Raw genomic sequence first — 17,500 nt, 5'->3', positions numbered from 1 at the left:
TCTTTTTAGCTATAAGTGGCGGTAGGATGACTCCACGAATATTCCTTATTTCAAGTGGGGACATTCTTTCCTAATCGGGAGTTCAGTTTTAATTGCATGCATCAAATCATTACTTGTGTGGGTCTGGGCTTTTTCTTCTCTTGGTGGTCAGTACCTGGAGAGGAATGTCACAGCCAGGGGGGGGTGCTCTTGAGTGTTTGTGCATTTCTGTCCTTCCTTGCCCACCAACTCAACTCTCGCTCGCTCCCTCTCTCCTTCCCTCCTTCCTTTCTTTCACTTTTGCTTCACTGTTTCTTTCCTGCTGGTGCTGGTGCTGGTGGTGCTTCCTTTCGGTTACTTTTCTTTATTTTTGTTCTTGATTTTTTTTTTTTTAATATTTGCTCCCCCTCCCCCGGCCTTTCTCTCTCTCTCTCTCTCTCTCTCTCTCTCTCTCTCTCTCTCTCTCTCTCTCCTCTTCCTGATGCTGAAAGCTTGGCCCAATCCAATAAGGATGGCAAGGCCTTGAGACACAGGAAAAAAGGCTTATGGCAGCACTGGCAAAGCAAAAACACAGGGACTCTTCTGCACGTCAGCAACAACAGGAGGTTTTGTAGAGGAGATTCAAAGGCCACCTTGCACTTCTTCCTGGCCGCAGTTGTAATTCGGCTTCTTACTTTTGATAAGAGTCATTTCTGACATCCTCTGGTCTCCAAAGTCTATGTGACTTCAAGACTACGCTGGGCGTGGACTCAAGGACAGATAAGTCTGCCTAAAACAGGGAAGAAAGGTGATATGATTTCCACTGGATTGAATCCAGAAGTACCTAACCACCACCACGGAGTTACACCTCAATTTTTTTTTTTTTTTTTTTTTTTTTTTTTTTTGAGAGGGAGTGTCCCTTGATTGCTCATGTTGGCTAACATCAAAGGAGACAACATCCTATCTCAGTCTGTGATAAACCCTGTGGTGGTGTTATCACATGGGGTGGCGGGGGGTGTCCTTCCCCTTCCCTCTCTCCTTTCTCTATTTGCTGGTTAAAGCTCAAGGTCTCTGGAGGTTGCCTGAGTACTCCCAGGACCTCACCTTCTCTGGTGAGTAGCTGAGGTGGTGGTTGCTGGACACGGTCCTACCATTCTGATCTTTCACTACTCTTACTGTTCTCTTCCAGGACTTTTGGATCGACTTCCTTCTTCCAAGGATGGTGGAATGATGACAAAGATGATTTGGGACACTTTTTTTTTTTTTTTTTTTTTTTTGGTGGTTGTTTTTCCTCCCGGATGGCTGTCAAACCTGCAGCAGCACACACATCCGTCCATCTCGAAGTGAAGAATCTCTAAAGGATCTTCAAGGAAAGCATGGACAAGGAGGATTCGGTCCCGGGAGACTCTTGACACGAGATGGGAAATCCCCCCCCCCCCCCCATTTCTTCTGGAAAGTACCTAATACCAATAAAGACAGGACAAAATGCAGCACAGGCTGGCTGGCTGGCTGAGGTTTATGTAGCGCCGAGTAGTTCTACAGGTAAAATTGGATCCCAGAGCAACTGTGCAGCTACTCAGGGTCCTTGCCTTCCCCAACTGTCCCCTATGGGACCGAAGCTGCTCCCTCCCCTAAGGCTTTCTCAGTCAGCTAATCCTCCACACTTAGGAGTGGTGAAGGTGGGACACACGTTTTAGGCTTGCTTGGCTTCTTCAGTCGGATCTCATCTTGCCACCGGGTCAGAAACACAAGCATATACACGAGAATGTGCATAGCGACGGGTTTCCACCCTGTGGAACTTGGGAGTCCACAGTGAGTGGTCTGTGGTCTGAAAAGGGCAGCCTCGTTAGTTGCAGTCACTGAACGCTAGGTGGCGCAAAGCTACCGTCATTTTGGAAGGCCTGCCTGAGTTCCATTTCCAGTTTAGATATAATCTATCTACATGTGTAGACATAGATAGATAGAGAGAGAGACAGACAGACAGACTTAGATATGTATATCTATATCCATATAGAGATCACTAAGCTGCAAGCCGCCGCGTCATATCTTCCTCTCTTCCCTCAGCCTACTGAGTCCCTGGAAAGACAGATGGGCACGGGCCTCAGTGCGGTTGTTCCCCCGCCCCCCCTCCCCCATACAGTAAAGTCCCCCGGAAGCACTGGGGGGCGGGGAGGACATATCGCTTTCACCCCTGGTATCTGATCACTTTCCTTAGCCTTTAACATGCCCCACCTAGGAGATAGCTTCTGTGCCTCTGCCCGACCCTTGGAATTTGAACTATAATCCACACTTCCCCCATCCCACTCACTCCAATTCCCCAGCAGTAGTCCCTCCCAAGGCTGTCACCACTAGAGGTCCATAGTAAACACCTTCCCCCACCCCTGAGAGTTATGAGGGAGGGCCTGGATGAGGTTAAGAGAGAAACAAACAAAAACAAAACAGTGATGTTTCCTGTGTGTGTGTGTGTGTGTGTGTGTGTGTGTGTGTGTCTAGTGTGTACCGGTCTGCGCACAAAACCCAAACAGGATGAATTTGGGCCTGGGAGAAGGAGAGGGGGGCCCTTCCTGGGTTTACTTTCTGGGGAAGGGAAGAGACAAAGGAAAAAAGGTGAGGGTGTTGCCCAGCAATCAAGACCGTTTGTGGACCAATGCCCAAGGCCCTGGGTCTCTTCCCCAGCCTAGCATCACAAAAGAAACAAAAGTAGTGAACAAAGAGAGACTCAAACAACCAAAACAGGCAAGGAAATCTCATCTCAAAGTGCCCACGGGAAAGGAAAAAAAAAAAAAAAATTGAAGACTGCCGTGCTGGGCTGGGATGGGCTGGGGTCCTTTATATCTCAGCGTTGGAGTGCTCGCCTAGCATATTCGAGGCCCTGGGTTCCATCCTCGGCTCCAGATAAAAAGAAACTAATAACACAAAGGCATTGTTTCCAACTAGGCCAAATAAATAAATAAATAAATAAATAAAATCAAGACACTAGAAGAGACCTTGCTCACACACACACACACAAAAAAAAAGCGGGGGGGGGGGGGGCAGATCAAGATGGAAATCACTCTACCCTTGGCATCCAATAGACAAATAAGGCTCCCCATACTCATGTCAGGGTTTCCTTGGTGGGGATGGAACTAAAAACCAGCCCCTCACACAGGGGCTGGTTTCTGACTGGAGCCTGGAACTGGGGACTGAACACAGACACAGTTTACCACTGAGCTAAACCAACATCCCTTTTTTATACAGATATTTTTATACATTTTTGGTAAATCCATTGATTTATGAGTTGAACCCAGAAGCGCTCACTTGACCACTGACTGAGCCACATCCCCATATTCAATTTATCTATCTATCTATTCATTTGTTTTCTGGCTTGCTTGCTTGTTCTAGTTAAAGCTTGGTCCCAGGGTTTCAAAAACTGACTTCCAGACCACTCACGTAGAAAGGAATCAAGCCTTTATTAAAGCACAAGTAGTGGCGACTGAGCAGAAGAACATAAAGCTGTTCCCCTGGCCAGCCCCAAACAATTGCAAGGGTGCCCCTTATAAGCCTGAAACCTGCAAAAGGGACGTTTTGGGGGGAGGGGGCGTCTAGCTAATGCAAGCAAGCCATGTTACAGAAGCGGGAGAGTGAAGTCAGGCGGAGGGACGCTCAGCCAATCACAATCAGCCTAGCCACTCCAGTGACAGAAGCATAGCCCCCCCCCCCCCCCCCCCCCGTTATGGGCTAGTTACAGAAACAATGTCCCATCACGTAGTTCCGTGTTCTTAAAGGTTTCTATAGCACAAGGAAAAGAACATCTTGCCCCAGTCATCACCCTTCTACTTGGCCTGGTTGTTTTACAGAATGGAGACATAAAACAAAACGGAGTCCCATTTGCTTTTACTATCACAACTTTTCTTTTGGAGACAGGGGTCTCGCGAGGTTACTTTCTCTCGCTATGAGCTTACAATCCTTCTCTCAAGCTCCTCCTGATCCTCTGGGGGGGGGGGGGGAGGACAGACATGAACCCCCAACCCATGCCTGGCTAAAACTTGCATTTTAATTATTTTCCCCTTTAATTTCTTGAGTTGTAGATGGATGGACACACTATCTTTACCCTATTTGCTTGTGTGCCCCTTTGTTTTGGGTTCTGTGGTGCTCAGGATCGAATCCGGCGCCCCACACGTCCCAGGCAAGTGGTCTACTACCGAGCTAAAACCCTAGCCCAAGCTTTGCATTCTAGAATGAATACATTTCCTTCAATGCTGAAGGAACACAGACATATTTATTGTACAACAAGCCCAGAGATCTTCACATCACATTGCCTAGAAGTCCTACGTACATTCATTGACCTTTGACTTTGGAAGCCACGTTCAGAATCTATGACTCTGGCCAGATAACTGCCACGATGTGGTTTTTGCTCACCAACAGTTGGACCTAGGTGAACAGCTTGGACTCAAGTGGACAAATACTCTTATGCGTTCAGAAAACAGTGCCACTCACCTGGTACAGGAGTATTCTTTCAACAAACGATCACCAAACCCTTACTTACTCAATTAAAACTAACAGATGTGAAAACTGGTCATTAATGGCACAGATCTTTTTATTTATTTATTTATTTTTAAACTTTTTTTTAGAGAGAGTGTGAGAGCGAGAGACAGAGAGAGAGAGAATTTTTAAATATTTATTTATTTAGTTAGTTAGTTAGTTAGTTAGTTAGTTAGTTAGTTCGGTGGACACAACATCTTTGTTAGTATGTGGTGCTGAGGATCAAACCCGGGCCGCACGCATGCCAGGTGAGCGGGCTACCACTTGAGCCGCATCCCCAGCCCCAAGCACAGATCTTTTTTTTCTTTTTTTTAAATCTGAATGTTACACCGAATGCGAATGCATATGTTAGAACTTCCACATGTGTCACTGACTATGGGATAAGTTTAGAGCTTCGATACAATACACGTTCTAATAAAAAGGGCACTAATTGGTGACCTCTCATGTAGGAAACCTATATGTCTTTAAGTGTACCGACTTTTGAAGAATAAAATAATCTCTCACACACAGCATACTACTCTAGTCCCCAGATGTGCACACATCTCCAGTGACAGACATGTGGGGTGATTCAGGAGAATCACAAGACTAACACAGCCTCAGCAACTTATGGAGCCCTGCGGTAATGAGAGACAGAGAGAGAGAGAGAGAGAGAGAGAGAGAGAGAGAGAGAGAGAGAGAGAGAAGGGGGGGTAGGTGTTGGGGGGGGTGTTGCTCAGAGGCAAAGCATCTCAGAAGGAAGAGGGGGAATTTATTATAATAAGAAAACATAAGAACTGAACCTTTACAGCAACAAAACTCTGACGACTCTGCTGACACTCTGTTGTTCGAGGCCTAACAAGGTTATCAAACAGAAAAGTGATTTTCTGGATGGAAATTCTAAATATTTGTTAGCCAATGGGCAGATAACCGACCCTGAAAGTCAATATAGCCTTCACCTACGATTAGGGAGGGGGAGGGAAGGAAAAAGAGAAAGGAAAAAGGATATGGGTTTTAACATGAGCCTCAGTGGCTGAGCAGTGAGACTTATACTCAAAGCATATAAAGTGGACCCCTGTTACATTTTCTTTCTGACCCCCCCCCCACCTCCCCCCCCCCCAGTTCCTTGATTTGACAGTTGGGAGAAAATTTTTTTTAAAAAAGACAAAAAGGACAACAACAGCAACAGACAGAAACCACAGCCACCCTTACGAATTTCTGAATTTACATGAGTGAATTACTCTTCTTGATTCTCAGTAACATAGTTTATACTTTTCATGGTTTTTGGTTTGTTTGTTTGTATGTAGTTAAAAAAAATCAGAAGAAATTATTGGTATTCATTGCATATAGAGTGACCCATGTTAGCTGGATCTTATCTCTCAGTTGCAAAGAAGGGGGGGGGGCGAAAGGGGGGAGGGGTTGTTGTTGTTGTTGGTGGTGGTGGTGGTGGTGGCAAAAAGCAACCTGGAACCTGCTTTACCTAGGCTACTGGTTTGATAAAGTCTTCCTTACATGGATGTGTTGTAGGGACAAATGAGGCAAGGCACCGACCGAACAGAGCAGGAAAACGGTTTTATTTGGCTGCAGCCAAGTTCAGAGGACACGGCTGGCTTTTGCTGTAATGAATTAATCCCCTGAGTTCAGGTAGTCTCAGAGTTTTCTACCGAGCATGTAAGGGGAGGGGCTCAGAAACTCATGGTCAGCAGAAGTTCACATAAAAGCAGCTTTTTCTCTCACTGTTCTGGGCATGTTAACCCCTCGAGGACAACACCTGAGAAGGGGAGAGCTTCTTCTCCCCTGTCTAGTCTCCCCCTGCCAGCTGTTACCATGGAGTCCAGTTGGTAACTTCTTCTCGTATCTTAAACCTGTAGACATCTCTGTGAAGTCCAGCTCAAGGCCAGAGGCCTTGTTTGCACATTTCTTCAAAGTACTATTCTGGATATGTTTGTGAAAAACTAGTAAGGGGGAGTGCTGGTATCTTCTCGGCCAGTGGCCAAGTAAACAGGGTGACACGAAAATAGGAAGTTTATCCACCTTGAATTCTTTGGCAGAGACTCTTCGGGCTGACAGACCTAAAACCAGTCTGGGTGAAGATTTCTGAAGAGGCCCAGTTAAGACTTTTCAGTGGAGAAAGGGGGTGCCACTTCAGATGATGAATCATCGCAAAGACACATTGGACTGACCCAAACATATCACATATTTTAAGATTCTTCTCATTCACGGCAAAGAGTAAGCAGTTTTACCTAACAATAGTTTGGTTTCAAAAGGCCTTTTTTTTTTTTTTTTTTAAATCTAATCCCCCTGCTTTTCCCTTAGAGCTCTTCTCTTTTCTCTAGGAAAACTCTACTCTTAGTCAGAGGTCCAAATCTCCATTCAAATGACACAGGAAAAAAAAAAAAAATTCTCTCAAGCACCTGGCCCCCTCCTGCCCCAAACAAAAAAGTTCTGGGTGATCAATGAATTTAAGAGGCAGGAAGAATGGATCATTAACAGAAATGAACATAACCACAGTTACTACTTTCTAAGAATTGGAAAGAATTACCCAGGGCAGAGCTTCCAATTGAAACACTGTAATTATTAGAGAACAAACAAACAAACAAAGAAACAAACAGACAGACAGACAAACAAAAACCCCGAAGTACAAGAGACTCTCCCCTTCTCTCTCTATAACTTACACTCTCTCTCTCTCTCTCTCTCTCTCTCTCTCTCTCTCTCTCTCTCTCGCTTGATTTTCAGTTTCTCACTTAGTGGAGCACCCCTTTTCTTTAGGATCAATCTCCTCCTAGGTTTCTTTTTATACCAAAGGGGGGCAAGTTACACATGATCCAGGAGAAGGAGGCCAAAGCAATCAGATTACTAAGGAACATCAGGAGAGAGAAATTAAATGCTGGTGGACACATTGAACCAATGCTGTGAAACAAATGATATTCAAATTAACCTCTTAGTTTAGTTTTAAACCAATCGGTCAGCATAAATGCAGAGTTAGAGAGACAAACTGACCCTTAAAACAGATACGCGAAACCATACTGGAATTTGAAACAGGTTGGGAATTGTGAACAGCCTGGAGAGGCCACATTTTTCTTCCTTCAGGGGCAGTGGGAGAGACTTTGCACTGCCTTTTGTTATGTAAATTAGAACTGAGACCTGCCCCCAAGCAAGCCCGGTTTAGTGTAAGAATCTTACTTCCCCGCCCGTCCTGATAACTGGCACCCCATCCTGACAGAAAACAAATTTTCCCTTGCAGACAAAGTGGTAGGAACCCAAAGAGGCTGGAACCACCCCTCCCCCCCCCCCCCCAAAGAAAAACCACAATGGCACCGAGAAGGAATAGTACAAGTACCTGCTCTCTCTAGGCTACTGGTTTGATAAAGTTGACACTTTGTTGGGGGTATTTCAATCTCACCTTGACCCCTGACCTGCCCCTCTCAAGAGTTTGTGAAAGATGGATGCTGCTATTTCTCCCTGAGATTTGTGAATCTACAGGTTTATACTTTCTTTGGGTTTAATCCGGTTCTTGAAATGACTCCTGGCAGTGGCCAACATGCCCGACCTCCAGCTTACTTTTGTGTTGTTCAGAGAAGAGTTGTGGTGTGATTTCATCTTTTAGACTTTGTGGAGATTTGGTTTATGTTCCATTCTACGGTCAACTTTGGTAAACATTCCGTATTCGCTTTAAAAGAATGTCTGCTGTGTGGTGGTGGCCTTGCAGTGTTCTGAACATGCCCATTAGGTGTGGGTTGTTCGCGATGTAGTTCTGCTGTCCTTTGTTACTGATTATTTATTTATGGCCTAAGTCGTCAGCTGCTAAGGGATGAGTGTTCTCGCCTCTTTGCCATAATAGATTTATCCATCTTTTCTTTTAATTCTCTCTGGTTTTCATGTAGGTATTTATTTATTCATTCATCCATTTATTTATTTTTCAGCTAGCTGTAGATGGACACAATATCTTTATTTTTATTTATTTATTTTTATGTGGTGCTGAGGATGGAACCCAGGGCCTCACGAATGCAAGGCAAGCACTCTACCACTGAGCTACAATCCCAACCCTCATGTAGGTATTTTGAGGTTATTGAAAGACTTGCACACTACCTTAAGATTGTTGAATGCTTCCTCAAACATCTGACTGTTTATCAATGTGCTATGTTCCTCCTACGCCTGGCAGTGATTGTCTTGTGTGTACCTTGAAGTCATACTGAAAATAAAATAAATAAGTGACTGGGTACAGTGGCCTATGCCTGTCATCCCAGACACGCTTCTCTCTCTCTCTCTCTCTCTCTCTCTCTCTCTCTCTCTCTCTCTCACACACACACACACACACACACACACACACACACACACAGCCGAGGCAGGAGGATCGAGAGTTTAAAGCCACCCTCAGCAAAAGTGAGACACTAAGCAACTCAGTGAGACCCTGTCTCTAAGTAACATACTAGATAGGTAGGGCTAGGGGATGTGGCTCAGCAGTCAGTGAGTGCCACTGAGTTCAATCCCTGGTTACAGGCCTCCTCCAATAAATAAACAGATAAATAAATACATATGTTTATTTTGTTTATTTAGGTGATGATGATGATTTTAATGTGGTGCTGGGATTGAACCCTGTGCCTCATACGTACTTGGTAAGTGCTGTACCATTGAGCCACAACACCAGACTGACAACACCATGAAGTGCTCTTGCTCAGACTGTGGTCTCCTGTGTGGCTGGGGAGGGCAGGGGTTGGGTCCATTTAGGGCTGATAGATATTGGTTGCACTGCTACTTCTTAGATGAAACAGTGCGTAATATGTGCACACAGATAAAAATGAAGGTAGAGATGGCAAGCTTTCTCCAGCTTGATTTATCCCAGAGCATGTGGTGTTTCAGTCTAGGGCAACAGACCATGCTTTTTAGCCAAGGCACCCTCACTTAGAGCCCTGTTACAGCTTCTTATTACCAAGTGCCTAAATGTAAAATTTGGCTCCGTGATATTGATAGATCAATAAAAATAAAAATACAACAACAACAACAAAAAAAAAAAAAAAAAAAAAGAAAGAAAGAAAGAAATAAAAAGATAAAATGGCCAAACAGACAAAATAGAACTCCACAAGGAAGAATCCTTTTTCCTATTATGATTAGTATTCTTTTTTTTTTTTTTTTTCTGTTTCGTAGTACGTTGTCGGTGGACAGCACACCTTCTTTCGATTTGTTCCTTTTTGTATGGCGTGCTAAGGCTCAAACTCTGTGCTAGGCCGGTCCTCTGCCACTGACCCAAAGACACAGACAGCCCCTAGACAAGAAAGGATTCTCAGAGGCTGGTCATCTTCCAATTTTTTTTTTTTGTACTGAAAAAGCAGGAAACACAAAGCCCAAAGACAAGCAGATCAAATTCCCAAGCAACCGATTTCAAACTGATTTTTACATGTTTCCGTCAATTCCTACATAGTCTGGATGGATCCAACCGTGGCCTATCAGTCAGTCGGCCTGACTAATTGTGGCTTCACCGTGGTGGTTTCGGTTTTGAAGTCCCACACCGCCGGATTCTCTAGGGGTGCTGGGCAGACTGCCGGCGCCTCCTGCTGCTGCGGGGGACCCTGGCGCGGGGTGGGGGGTGGGGTGGGGGTGGGGGTGGGGTGGGCAGCTGGCGGGACGTGTCCAGGTGACTTTCTACGACCCCTGCTAAGCGGATCTCGCTGACACCGACCGAGGTTCCGCGTCCCTTCCGCCTGATTTTGTTGACGGTTTTCGAGCTCCCCCTGGTGGCCGCTTTTATAGGAGCGTCTTAATCCACTTCTGAGAAGTATCTGTTCAGGTCCTTGGCCCATGGATTGATTGGATTATTTGTTTGATTCTTTTTTTTTTTTTTGGCTTTTTGTCCCCCCCCCCCCCCCCCCGTTGTTGTTGTTGTTGTTGTTTCGCTCTGGGACAAGGGCCCACGCTTTTTAGCCAAGGCAACCGCTCTTAGAGCCCTGTTATAGCTTCTTATTACCAAGTGCCTAAACGTAAAATTTGGCTCTGTGACCCAATGGAAAATGACTTGCGGTTTAAGAAAATGCTCAAAAAACAACAAAAAACTCAGGTAAATAGATAGGTAAATAGACGGCCATTTGTAGCGGCGGTGGAGGCTGCGTTCCGCAGGCGCTGCGGAGAAGCTCAGAGGAGCCAGTCCCCGGCCGCTACAGCCCCTGACCCCTGCGCTCAGTCGGCTTCTCTGCGCCTCGGGCGGCACCAAGTCAGCCCCGGGGCTTGCTGCCGCGCCCAGAGTCCTTCCTGGCAGCTCCCGGCGCTCGGGACCCCCGCCCGTCCGCACACGTCCCCGAAGCCGGGCCTAGGGCGGGCGGCGGCGGAGGCTCGGCGCGGCTCGGCGCGGCCCGGCCCGGCTGGGCTCCGCAGTTTTGAAGAAATCTATACGTTTCAAAGACAGATTCTCAGAGTAAAGGATCGTGATGAGTTTCCAATGATTTTAATTGGTAATAAAGCAGACCTGGATCATCAAAGACAGGTTACACAGGAGGAAGGACAGCAGTTAGCATGGCAACTTAAAGTAACATACATGGAGGCATCAGCAAAGATGAGGATGAATGTAGATCAAGCCTTTCATGAACTTGTCCGGGTTATAAGGAAATTTCAAGAGCAAGAATGTCCTCCTTCACCGGAACCAACTCGGAAAGAAAAAGACAAGAAAGGCTGCCATTGTGTCATTTTCTAAGAATCCCTTGAATTTTAGCTACCAACTCCCAGGAAAAGCCCTCATCTCCTCCTCCTCTCCTGATGGTTTACCTCATGTTGGTACCTTTCTAGCCTTAGACAAATGATCACCGTGTTAGCCTTAGACCAAGAAGCCGGCTAATCCTTTCCAGACCAATTTAAAGGAAACACTAAGGCTGCTTCAAAGATGATCTGATTCTTTCTAAATACATGTCTACATATACAGACATATTCTTCTTTTAAGGGCTTGCATCTTAATAGGGATGAATCAGTTGTGCAACCTAAGCTGTTTGCTAAGCTGAAGTTTTAGGTTGTGAAATAATTTTTAACTTCTGGAATCATATTACCTACTGTTATTCTAACATCCACAGGAGGGTTGTTTTTTTTAATATGAATTTTTTGCCTATCTTTAAAGATTTTGATGTCAACCTTACATAACCTTAAATACACTGAACGGAGTTTACAAAATTGAGACATATCAGACCTTTCTTGATACTACAGCTTTTGTTTCCCAGTGGCCAAAATACCAAAATACCTATTGTATTTATGGATTAAAACCTGCTTCTCGGGGCTGGGGATGTGGCTCAAGTGGTAGCGCGCTCGCCTGGCATGCGTGCGGCCCGGGTTCCATCCTCAGCACCACATACAAAGATGTTGTGTCCGCCGAAAGCTAAAACATAAATATTAAAAAATTCTCTCTTTAAAAAAAAAAACAAAAAACTGCTTATCAAGCCTGTGATGACTCCTCCTCTTGAAGATGATAGTGTTCTATGTGGCCAAATATTTGGACTCATTCTGGACTTGGGCATCTCAATGTGTACTTGGTTTCTTAATTTAACTCTTTCACAGCCATGCTAAGGATAAGAATGAATGATTTCTGTCTGTCTTCCTTTTCAAGTATTTCAGGTTTAAGGCATTCCAAAAAAACTAAAGTTGTTTTTGTTTGCTGTCATATAAAACACGGAATTGAGCTTTCCAGAGTCACAGATGGTTAATGTTTTTGCTATGTACTTTTGTGCATTATTTTCTTATTGAACTATTCAACAAGTATTTTTATATGTTTGTAAGCAAATATGCTTCACAGCATACCTTGTGTATATGTAAAGATAAGTATTTAATTCTCACTGTTCACTTTTAACTGACAAAGAAAAAAAAAGTGGAAACCACAGAAACTGTGGTAGAACTTTTACTTGCTGGTCTGATCCTGGTTGTATCTATCTTTGGCCAGTTTTATCCCCATTCAAGAAACCTTCCCAATCGAATACAACTGGATGAGAGTCTGAAATCATTTCAATATCCCCTGCTATATATTGACTGTTATATCAAGTATTAATTGTAAAACTTGTAATTGACAATCAGTATAACTGTGGATGGCTTCTGATTTTGTTTTAATTCTGTGGATTCTGTTTAAGCAATTCAAAAGTATGTTCCTGATTGTGAGATACTAAGTGGTATGGCAGAGTTGTCACTTTATTGAATGTGTACAACAGTCCCATGACCTTTATAGAGCATACCCTTGGATAGCTTCAGGTGCTGAAATTAAAGTTGATCTGTTTTCACAAGATGAAAAAAAAAAATTGGTAAATAAAAACACAAATACAGATAAGAATTAATGGGCTGGGGATGAGGCTCAAGTGGTAACGCGCTCCCCTGGCATGCGCGGGGCGCTGGGTTCTATACTCAGCACCACATAAAATAAAATAAAGATGTTGTGCTCACTGAATACTGAAAAACAAACATTAAAAAATTCTCTCTCTCTCTCTCTCTCTCTCTCTCTCTCTCTCTCTCTCTCTCTCCCTCCCTCCCTCCCTCCCTCCCTCTCCTTCTTTTGTCTTTAAAAAAGAAAAATAAGTAAAAGTTAAAAAAGGGGCTGGGGATGTGGCTCAAGTGGCAGCGCACTCGCCTGGTTGCGTGCGGCCCGGGTTCGGTCCTCAGCGCCCCATACAAACGAAGATGTTGTGTCCACCGAAAACTAAAAAGTAAATATTAAAATTCTCTCTCACTCTCTCTTAAAAAAATAAAAAAAAATGCTTATATATGTATATAAAATGTGGCCAGACAAAATAGAACTCCACAAGGAAGAATCCTTTTTCCTATTATGGTCAGCATTCTTTTTTTTTCTTTTTTCTTTTTTAGAGTAGTTGTAGGTGGACAGCACGCCTTCTCTTGACTGTGTTCCTTTTTGTATGCCACGCTAAGGCTCAAACCCAGTGCCTCCTATGTGCTAGGCCGGCCCTCTGGCACTGAACCACAGACACAGACAGAGGAGGAAGGATTCTCAGAGGCTGTTCATCTTCCGGTTTTTTTTTTTTTTTTTTTTTGGGTACAGAAACAGGCGGAAACACCAAGCCCAAAGACCAGCAGATCAAATTCCCAAGCAACCGATTTCAACGGGTTTTTACACGTTTCTGTCAATTCCTCCATTCTGTGGATGGATCCGACCGTGGCCTAGCAATCTGCCCGTCTGATAGTGGCTTCACCGTGGTGGTTTCGGTTTTGAAGTCCCACACCGCCCGTGTCCCCGGCCGGATTCTCTAGGGGTGCTGGGCCGATCTGCCTGCGTCTCGCGCCCGCCGCTGTGGGGGGCCCTGGCGGGGCGACCCGGCTGGTGGGATGTGTCCGGGTGACTCTCTACGACCCCTGCGGAGCGGATCCCGCTGACGCCGCCCGAGGTTCCGCGTCCCTTCCGCCTGATTTGGTTGACGGTTGTCGAGCTCCACCTGGTGGCCGCTTTCATGGGAGCGTCTGATCCTCGGAAGTCGCCAAGGCGTGATATTCGGTGGCGGTGGCCGAGACAGAGATCCAGGAGTTGGGCGGCGCCAGCGGAACTGTCTCGGTCGCGCTGGGCTGGGCCGTTGTGGCCCGTTGGCGGTATACTGGACCGGCAGGCTTTTTGTGTGTGTGTCGGTTGTCTTCTCTCCCTGCTCGGTCCGGGCCGCGGGCGCCTCGGGTGGCAGTCTGAGCGGTTCCTTCGCCGCCACGGGCTTCGCTTGGCCCCGTCTGGGTCGGTCGCCGGGACTCCTGTGTTATTTTTCTCCCGCTGCCTCTCCCTCTCCCTCTCCCTCTCTCTCACGGGTTTTGGCCGCGGGGCCGCGGGGCTGCGCCGGGCGGGCCAGAGGGGTGTGCTTGGCCGGCCTTGCCGCATTCCCTCTTTGGGGGCCCGCTGCCCGGGGCTTGTCCTGATGGCTATGCCCGGCGTCCTTCGGTGGTGGGTCGCCTTAGCGTGTTCCCCGGCCGCCCCCCGGTCCTGCTCGTTGGAGATGGTGGTCCCCGTCTCTTGTTTTCGCCTTCGTCCACGAGGGTCGACCAGTTGTCCCTAGGGGCTCTGGAGCTCGGTGATGGGCCCGATATCGCGGTGTGCTGACCGCGACTCTGTTCAGGGAAGGCGGCGGTGCTGAGTGAACTGTTCCCCGTTGCCCCGGTCGCGATTGTTTTGGCCCGAGTTGGCCGTTTTCTGCCATCGGGTAGGTGCTGACACGTTGTCCTCTGGCGCGTGCCGCCAGAGGGAGGGAGCTTGGGCCTCCGGGTGCGTGCCGGGCTCTGGGCTGATGGGGTGGCCCGGACCCGTTCCCTCTGGAGCTGCTTGCCTGGGCCTGCGTGCGACGGCTCTTTGGCGCACCTGGAGTGCCCTCGCGGTGGTGCCACCTCCGGCCGGCCGGTCTTCTGGCGCCGGGGGGCGGCGGGGGAGGTGGCGGGTGGTCCTTTACCGCCCGTGCGCTCCTCGCTGCGGGCACCGGGGGCGGTGTGACGACGCTCGTTTCCATGGCTCTGAGTCGCGCGTGTCAGGCGTTCCCCGTTCCGTGTCGTCGGCCGCTCTCCCTGGGGTGTGGGGCCGGTGAGGCCGTAGCAGGCTCCTCTTAGAAGCGGTCCTCGCCGGGTCTCCCCCTGCTCCCTGGGTCTCTCCCGCCCACCCTGCTGATCGATGTGGTGACTCTGCGCTCTCCTGGGCTGGACCAAAGCCGCGCCAGGCGAGGGACGGACATTCATGGTGAATGGGCCAGCTCTTCTCGTCCTGCCTGCGGGTCCCTCGCCTTGCCTCCCCGCCCGTTCGCGGTGCGGGGAAGGGCGGGGGTGCGGAATCCGGCCTCGACCTCGCTCCCGGGGTCCTTTGACGTAGCGGGTGCTTCTCGCTTGCCGCCCGCTCTGGGCGGCCAAGGGCCGTGTGTGGCCCTCCCCGCGCCGGGGAGGGCTGCCGCCGTGCTGCTTTGGCGCGACGGTGCGCCTCTGCTTCGGTGCTCCTGGGGCGCTCCGGGTCGTTTCCTGAGGTGCCTGAGGCTGAGCCGGTGTGTGCTGTTCCCGATCCCAGTGCCGCTGCCGCGGCCGGCCGCCGCCTCGCTGTCGGTCTCGCCCCGTCTGCGGGGGTTTCTGAGGCGAGTGCCCGAAAGGAAGAGCGTTGTTGCTTCGCTCGGGGGATCGAGGCGGTAAGCTCGGCAGCGTTGCGCGTTCCCTCTCCGGGGGGAGCGGGTTGCGTTGTCGTCCCCAGTGCCGAGTGGCGTGGGGAGTGTTAGGCGAGCGGGCGCCCGGGCGCTCTTCCCCACCTCCGGTGGGGAAAAGGAGACGTCGCCCGGGCGTTTGAGCGATTGTGGCGGGACGCCGAGCTGGGGCCGGTCCGGTCCCCGAGGCGATGGGGCTTTGGGTGTCCCCGGCCGCGAACGCTCAAGAAGCCTTGTGCTTGCCCATACCGCAGATCCCCCTCGTTGTCTCGGCGGCCGGTTGGGAGAGGGGCTGGGTCGGGTGCCGCCCACCCTCAGTGAGGAACGTTTCTCTAGCGATCCGTGAAGGGCGTGCCTCGTGTGGGGTACCGGATTCCCCCATTGGCCGCCCCCTGCCTTGTGCGCTACGCTACCGTCGGTGGTGTGTGTAGGCGAGAGTCCCCCCCCTTCCCGCCGTCTGGGAGGGCGGGGGTCCGCCGGCCCCCCGCGGGTGGGGGCCGAGCGCCTGCTCTTTGTGCCTACCGCGGCCCACGCCTCCCCCCCTCGAGTCGGGGGAGGGTTCCCGCTGGGCCTGGCCGGGCCCTCTGGCGCACGTGGGGCCACTGTGTGGGCCGCTGGTGCCTGCCGCGTGTGTGCGCGCGGTGGCGGTGGGGCTCTGTTCGCGCAGCCGGGGGTTGAGGGGCCCCGTCCCCCCTTCCCCCTCGCCCGCTGCGAGTGGCCCTCTGCCCGCTCCCGGTCCCGAGCCGGCGGGCGGCCTGCGTGCGTGTGCGCTGGCCTGGGGCGCGGCCGCCGCGGCCCCCCCTGGGAGCGTTCCGCGGGCGGCGTGGTGAGCGAGCGGACCCTGGGGCCGTAGAGGCCCAGGTCGTGGGACTCGACCGGCACGAGGTGTGGCGTTGCATGCTGGCGTTTGGAGTCCAGGCGCGTCTCGTCGCGTGGAGGGCCACCCTGTGGTGGCGGGGCGGCGGGTCTCGTTGGGAGGCTCCGGGGCTGGGACCGGAGGCCGGGTTGGCGTCGCAGGCGGTGCGGGACCGCCCTCGCGTGTGGCGGTGGGACCCCGCTTGTTTTCCTGGCGGCCCGACTCTGTGCCCGAGGTCTTCTCCCCGGTTTCCTCTCCGCGTTTCTTTGCCCCTCGCTGCCTCCGGCGCGCCCTCCATCCCGGCGGGGTTGTGCCCCCCTCCTCGCCTCCGCCGAGCCTCCCCCCCTGGCTGACTGGTCGCGGCCGCGCTGCCGCCCCCTCCCGGGCGTGTACCGGGTGTGGCGGTGGGCACGCTGGACGGGCGGTTGTCGCTGGGGATGCTCGTCACGGTGTGCGGGTTGAGGGTTCGGGGGCTCCCCGCCTCTTGCGGCGGCGGTGGGGCGGTGGGGCCCTGTCCCCCGCGAGGGCCCTCCCGGGAGGTTGGCTGATGCAGGGAACCCGGCCGGGGGCTCGTCCGGGGCCACGCGGGACCGCCCGTGCGCCTAGTGCGTGCGCTGGCGGTGATACACCGTGTGCCGCCCTGGGTTTGTCCGGCCGGTGCGGCCCGCGCGGCTCGGCCAGCTCTCTCCGGGCGGGGCTCCTCCGCGGGTGGGCAGGTGCCCGCTCCCGTTTCCTGCCGCCCTTCTGGCGCGCCGCTCCCCACGCTGGCTGCAGCCGCCGCCTCCTCGTGCTGCCGGGCCCGTCCCCGTCTGGTCTCTTCTGACCCTGGCCCGCCCGCTCTCTCGACCCTTCGCGAGTTCGCTCCCACGGGGGGGCCCGCCGCGGCCCCCGCCTCCTGGCCGCCACCGCCGCTTGTCCGCTGGCGACGGCGTCGTTGTGTGCCGGTGCTTGGGGGGGGACGACGGGTCCGCCACCCCCGCCCCCGCGGGGCGCCGGGCACCCGCACGGTGCCGCGTGAGGGTTGTGCCGCTCGGGTGCGTGTGTCCGGCCACGACCCGGTCCGGTCGCGAGGAGT

Source organism: Marmota flaviventris, chromosome 2 (assembly GCF_047511675.1).
Source record: "Marmota flaviventris isolate mMarFla1 chromosome 2, mMarFla1.hap1, whole genome shotgun sequence".
Lineage (NCBI taxonomy): Eukaryota > Metazoa > Chordata > Mammalia > Rodentia > Sciuridae > Marmota > Marmota flaviventris.
The sequence above is the reverse complement of the archived record's forward strand: the minus strand, read 5'-3'. Positions refer to the sequence as shown.